This window comes from Phocoena sinus, chromosome 6 (assembly GCF_008692025.1).
Source record: "Phocoena sinus isolate mPhoSin1 chromosome 6, mPhoSin1.pri, whole genome shotgun sequence".
Taxonomy (NCBI): Eukaryota; Metazoa; Chordata; class Mammalia; order Artiodactyla; family Phocoenidae; genus Phocoena; species Phocoena sinus.
Window position 1 is genome coordinate 114,368,865 of NC_045768.1, and position 7,106 is coordinate 114,375,970.

The 7,106-nt window shown below is 48.6% G+C and overlaps 1 pseudogene; it reads left to right on the forward strand.

The window, feature by feature from the left end:
* Positions 1-311: 311 nt before the first annotated feature.
* Positions 312-1,473, forward strand: LOC116755065 (annotated as a pseudogene).
* Positions 1,474-7,106: the final 5,633 nt, after the last annotated feature.

A 7,106-nucleotide genomic window follows, 5' to 3' on the forward strand; every position in this document is an offset into this window, starting at 1 on the left:
GCACCATCTGACAGGATCCAGTTGTCCCGATTAGGTGTAGCTTAGAAACCACTTGCACAGTGAAAAGAAAACAACAGCAGGAAGGTATATATGGTCCGGGTTTAAGTCTGCAAACCCCGACATTGCCGCCTGAACATGCACGTGGGCTCGGGAAAGCGCTCATAGCATGGATGAAAGCGGAGGTTTCCACGTGGCCCAAACTCACCAGAAAATTATGCTTCAGAGATGTCCGTGTTATTCAACCTTCACATTAAAAGGTCGTAATCAAAGAGATACAACTGCAAACATTTCCGTTATTGCCCTGGGATTTCATGTGTTATTTCACACAGCGCTTCCGGCAATTCCGTGCTGGTGACATCCATACAGAAAATGCAACACACCGGCAGCGCCGCAGAGCTAGTGGAGGGCCCGGGGGCTCCGGGCGGCAGACGTCCCGTGGCTCCACGCGCCCCCCGGCCCCCGCCGCCGCCATGGCCGGATCGCCGGCGCCCAGCTCGCAGGAGGCGCTTCTGCTGGAGCTCAAGGGGCTGCAGCAGGAGCCGGTGGAGGGCGTCCCGCTGAGCCCGGTGGACGAGGGCCGCCTGCCTACCTGGGCGGTGGCCATCTGCGGCCCTGACACCTACGACGAGGGCGGCTACTTCAAGGCGCCTCGAGAGCCCCCTCGACGACCACCGGCCTGTTAGTCCCTGACCAAGATGTGGCACGCCGACATCTACGGGACTGGGGACGTGAGCGTCGCCGTCCTCCGCCCACCCCAGTCCATGATGCCCTCAGAGCGGCGGAGCCCCGCCCAGAACGTCAGGACTCCGCCCCAGAGCGCCGTCTCCCTACCCCTCAGACCCAACACCTCTCCCGCCCACGGGGGCGCCTACGTGATCCACGGGAAGCGGGAAAAGAGCAAAGGCTAGTACCGCGAGTACACTGACAGCAACCGGAAGCAGGTCCCGGGGACCACGGTGCACGCGGAGCGGGGCGGCGTGCAGGTGCCCACCACGCCGTCCGGGTCCTGCGTGAAGCCTGGGACCCCGGAGCCCGCGGGGACGCAGAGCTCTTCCACGAGGACGGCGAGGCCGAGGCCGACCGCTGCTTCTGGGACGACTCGCGGGACTTGGGCACCGAGAAGCCCTCACACCGCATCTTACCTCAGCCACCCGCCTGTCTGACGCCGCCACCACCTCCGGGCGCCGGGCGGCCCGGGGTCCCCCAGCCCACGTCTCCTCCGCCTCCGCCTCCAGGGAGGCCACCGCCCTCGAGGCCCTGGGCCCCGCGTGGGCTGCAGCCAGACTCAGGGTCCCGCCTCGTGAGTGGATGGGTTGACTCAGGGTCATCTCTTCTCTCTCCTTTGGTTTGTTTGGAATCTAAGTAAAGCAACTTTATGAGAAAAAGAAAATGCAACACACTAAAAAAGAACTAATGTGTAAAAAGGAGTAAGGAAGGGGTGAGGTCAGTGTCCACTTGCGCAAGCAGGGTTGACGATTGGAAAGTGTGAGGCATAAAGTGTCTATAAATCTTTGCCGCCTGCCTCTGTCCTCTTTTCTGAGGGAAGTCGAATTGCCTGGAAATTCCCTCTTCTCCTCTGCGTCTCCTTCATCGCTTCCTCATTAGTTTGGTTTAGTTGTCGTTTCCCCTAAAACTCCCGTAAGCTGCCACTATTTTCTGTTTTCTTTGGCTTCCTGCGGGTCCAGCTTCTTCGTGTGGAGAAATGGCCCTTCCCAGTTTAGTCACTCTTCCTCTACCGGAATGATAAATTGACCATGAATTCCACTTACTATGTGCAAGGGAAGCTTCCAGGAGGGTGAAGACGAGCCAGGCATGGTCTCTTCTGGAACCATCTTTACAATCCAGGAGGAGGGATTAGGCAAGAGTCAAGAATGACCCAAAGACAAGGAGGAAAATGATGATTCCTGTTAAAATAGGAGATCAGAAAAAAAAAAAATAGGAGATCGGATGGTGAGAGAAATCACACTTAGGAATTTGGCGGTGCCATTCCTTTGCTGCCTTTTTTGCCAGTGGTCCCCTGGCTAATAAGAGAAGGTCCAAACGGGGCAGGCAGGTTACCTGTGCGCCCCTGGATGGTCAGCGAGATGTGAAGTCTCAGGCCTCGTCCCCCACGATCACTGTGACAGGCGCTGCGCCCACGCCCAGCCACCTGTTCCCGCTCTGAACGTCGTCTTCTTTCACGTCCCTGAGCTTTGCACACGTGGTTTCTTTCGCCATTCCCGTCTCTTCTGTTTTTCCAACTCCAGCTCATCCTTGAAAAATACTTAATTTCACTTCTTGTTGGTACTTTCTACGATCCTCCAGTCAATACAATTCACTCCTTCTTTTGAACATGACACTCTGCAGGAATTTTGTTGTAACATTCATTTTGTTGAACTATAAGGATTAGTTAAGAACCCTGCGAAGGCCAGGAAAGCAGGTGTTGCCTGACAGCTTTTCTGTGCTGGACGCCTGGCAGTGTCTGGGTCACGATCGTGGCAGGTGAAGGAGAAAACCACACCTAGTGTTTGAACCAGTTTTGAGCCCTGGGTGGGAATTGACAGGAGAGGGAGCCACGCATCCACAGCAGACACGGGACACTCTGCAGGCTTATCTTGTCCCCTCCTGTCCTGGAGGCCACTTCTTGTCCCCTCCACTCACTCTCAGCCCCAGGCCCCGTAGCACCTCCCTGGACAGGCTGTCTTCGGTGAGGAATCGTTCTGCTCTTTGTGCAGCTTTGTCACCTGTCTTTTCAATGGTCACTCATCGCCAGGGCTCTGCTTTCTGAGAAGAACTTGATAAAGTAATCAGTGCTGCATGTTCGTAGCTGTTAATGAACACACATAAAATACACATTACATGTCCTTGTACCAGTACAAAATGGTACTGGTACAAATGACACCACGTTAAAAAAAAAAGTAGACAGTGATTTGTATGGTTTTCATTACCCTCAAAGAAAGTTTGTCATGAAAAAATTCAGAACCGGAACGACATTTGTTTTCTGGCATCCCTGCTATTAGACGTCGGGAATTCTCTAAATGTTGACACTCTTCGACGTGTGGATACCGGTGAGCTCAGGGTTAAATTCTGAGTCATAGAAATATTGGGTTGGCCCAAAAGTTCATTCAGGTTTTTCTGTAACCAACTTTTTGGCCAACCCAATACAAATCATGTTTCTGGCTTACGTCCTCTGTTGTCTTATTCATCAGCATCGATGCGTTGAGTGCCGGCTATGCGCTAGGCGCCTCTTCTGCAGGCTGGGGACACAGCCGTGAGGAAGATGGGCTTCTCTGCCCTAAGAAGCTGCCATTTTAACAGGAAAAAAAGACAAAAGTAGGAAACCAAGGAAATGTCAGGTTCTGATTTTCTTATACTTGGTTTGGTCTCAAATCTTTTGTTAGTTGATTTTGGGAAACTGTACTGTGCTTTTATCCCTCAGATCATCTTTCAGAGTTGTTAGGGTACAAGTGGGATGGGACGGGATGGACGGATGCTTGCGGGCTCCCATCGGTGTCCGTAGACCGTAGCAGTTCTGGACAGCTCGCTGTGGGTGGGAGGGGCTGACGGTAACAGCAGGAGGACACTTCAGGCCGGCGGTGCCTCAGACTCTGGGACTGTGCAGTGAAGGAACTGCGGGCACCCTGGGGGTTCTCTGAAGGCAGACCCCTCCAGCAGGTGATGATGCCAAACCCTCAGGCATTAGCAAACGTGGTAAAGCACAGGCTTGGGAGGGCCTGCAAATAGTGGGAGGCGTTATAGCTGCCCGCCCACCTTGACCTTCAGCAGACCTATCAGGGTCTGGCGTATCCCAAGGAAATTTTGCTATCAGATGTCAGCTTCCATGGTCACCTATGTCGTTACATCCCTGTGCACATTTCATCCATTCTCATGGAATTTTATGCCATTTAGTTGATAGGTTATTTCTCATGGTTCATTTTACGGTTCTCAGCTTCGCCCTAAGTTCACATTATCTGAATTCTGTTGGACCCATATTCCACTATGAAATACAGAGCGTGTAAGTTTTCACTGAACATTTAATGTTTCATATATCACACATTCTGACATAAGCAATTTTATCATCTTAAATTGTCTTGGCATTATGATCTTGGTATTTGGGAAAACATTTGTTTTTGAGCTCCTGAATACGTAGTAGACATATAAATCCATATGATTCACATACGTATATACAAATAATAGAAAAAAATAGACAAATTTTTAACTTATGAATAACATTTGTTTTTAGAGTTGCTGACTTTGGAGGATAATTATCTGAAAACAAGATCTGTGCTATCGAGGACAACCTTCTATTTTGTCGGTCAGAAAATACTTGTGGGACACCCCCTGCACCGTCCCCAGTGGCAAGGAACATAGGCTGTTGAAATGTAAACAAATTCCCCCACTTGAGAGGAGGTTGGGGAAGACAAGGCACCTCATGAGAAGCAGCAGAGTCCAGGAGGAAGAATAATTCAGTTGCAAACGACAAAAGCTTGGTTTCCAAGTTTTGAGCTGCAGGCTTTCCTGTAAAGATGATCCGACTTGCGATGGTTAGACTAATCAACTTTACGATGATGTGAAAGTGATAGGCCTTTGGTAGAATCCGTACTTGGAATTTTGAGCTTTTATCTTTTCCCAGGCCAGTGATGTGCAGTCTGATCCTTTCTCTGGGCGGCGGCCGCCGTGCCCAGCCAGCTCCGCGATCAGGAGGGTAAACAACCGATGTACTTAAAACCCTCTGGACCCAGACAACCACTCTGCTTTTCACTGTCATTACGGTATGCAATCAATTACATGGGATATTCAGCATTTTGTTAGAAAACAGGCTTTGTGTTAGATGATTTCGCCCAACTGCAGACTGATGGAAGTGTTCTGGGCACCTTGAAGGTGAGACAGGCTGGGACCCGGGACCCTTTGCTGCAGGGCTTGCACTGGACACACCTCTCCTCGAGCAATAAAATACAAGGAAACTGTAAGGGACTAAAAACAACTGTGTGCATGCACCGTCAGGGCAAACTCTGGACAAAAGATACAAAAGACCAAAAAACCCAACTGCCACTTCTGAAGAGCCCGGGAGAAAAGCAGGGTGTCGGGAGCAAAAGCAGAGTACTGCGCATGCCCCCTGCACACACCACCATCAAAGGGATGGGCAAAACACCTATGCCACCCCTCCTGACGACCCCTGGACACACTCCTACCCTCACCCCATATAAGGAACCATCGTGCCCCGCCATCAGCGTGCGAGCAAGGACACCTGTTTCTTGTTTCGCTTCCCCTGTTGCAGCAGCGGCCCCCATAAAGCCTTGCCTGAATTTCTCGTCTGGCCTCTTATCAGTTTCTATTGATTAAGGAGGCCGAGAGCCCTGGTCGGTAACAAAGGTGGGCTGGGCTAAGCTGTGACCTTCGGTAGGTAAGTGAGGCGTATTCAGTGCATTTTCAACGTGCGATAGGTCTGCCAGGAGGGAGCCCCACCATGAGCTCAGGAAGATCTGTCGTGAACCATTGGATCCTGAGAATAATAGATGGGGTGAACACTATGTTTTTTTATTATTTTGATTACCCAACCTACAGCATAAAAACATTCAATTGTTTAGCCAAAGTTGAACCAGGAAATGGTAGACATGGTTGAAACTGGCATGGAACTGCCACGTTGTCTTTCGCACTTGGTGTGTTATGGGTATTTACTTGAATAATTTAAACAAGGGGAGGACTTTTGCAATAGTTTATGGAATCCTTTGCAGAGACTTTGATGAGCTGCTACAATTTTGAAAGGAAAAATCTTTGATGTTAGAAAAAGACTGACAGGCACCAAGGATCATTCAGTATCCCAAACCACACGGGCCAGGTGCTTTAGAGAGTCCAGACAGGGGTAGCAACGTTTCACTAGGCGTTTAAGATGTGTATACAGTTAGAGATAAATACAGGAGGAAGGTTGGAAGATGGTGCGTCGAGCAGTGGGTGCTGATTACGTCTGCGGTGGGTTGAGGATGGGGTTGTTAGGGGAATCTTTGGTTGCTGTTTTCACATTCTTTGGGAAAAAAAGTGGAAATTCTGCGTGATTTTAATATTGAACTTAGCATTTTGTTTCTGTTTATTTTCGTATTTAAACAATTACTAAAAGTAATAAAAACTATGGGTACAAAGATTCAAGACTAAAAATATTTTAAAATAAAACCCAAACTATGAAAACCAAACTTGAAAAAGCTTTAAAACTTCTTTTTCCTTGTTCTGGAAGCACATGCAATTCCTAGACGAAATTTCTTCCTTCTGTTGAAATAACTTTTTAGGTCCAAGATGGAGCTGCTCCTGCCTGGGAGCCATGTCAGCAACCCGAAGCTTAGGGAACTTTTGTGTCCCTATGAACACTCTGCTTGAACAGAAACTCATGCATCCGGTCAGCCAGCCCCAAGCCAGACCAGCATTGGTTTCCTTACTTACCTCCTTCCTCCGTCTCACCACAGAAAGGTGAGTCTGCAGCCCCAGCCAGTCAAGTACTTTCTATTTCTCTCTCCCTTGTTCTTTATCCTATAAAAGCTTCCTGTCTTCCTCTTCATGGTGAGGCTCTTCCAAAAGAGACTGTCCACTTCATGAAGGGTTAAACAAAGTGTGTTTGTATCACCTAAATTGTCTTCTTTAATCATCATTTTAAAATCCATCCTTCCTTCCTTCTTCCTTCCTTCCTTCCTTCCTTCCCTCCCTCCTTCCCTCCCTATAGGGCTAAAGTCAAATATGAAAAATTTATTAAACCCTTTTTGATGCAAAAAGATGAACAGTAATTTTATAATCCACTTCTTAATAAATACATGTGGATTCCACTCTTTCCTAATCTTTAAGTAAATTGTCATTACAGGGAGGCATGGCATATTTTTACTTCAGTTTTTAAATTCTCCCCAGACGGTATATTGTATCTCAACTGCAGAGACATAACATAATAGCTGATTTCATGCCCACAACAGCCATATAAAGTGTTTCCAGAGAGAGTACTTGGAGTTACTGGTGTCCTCTTTGTATACTATCTTTATTCACCATATTGAATCCATTCTAGATTTTACTTCCAGACCATCCATGTCTACTGCCACTGTCCTTATTCTGGTCTTCATTCCCTCACCTAAATTCAAAGCCTATTTACCAGA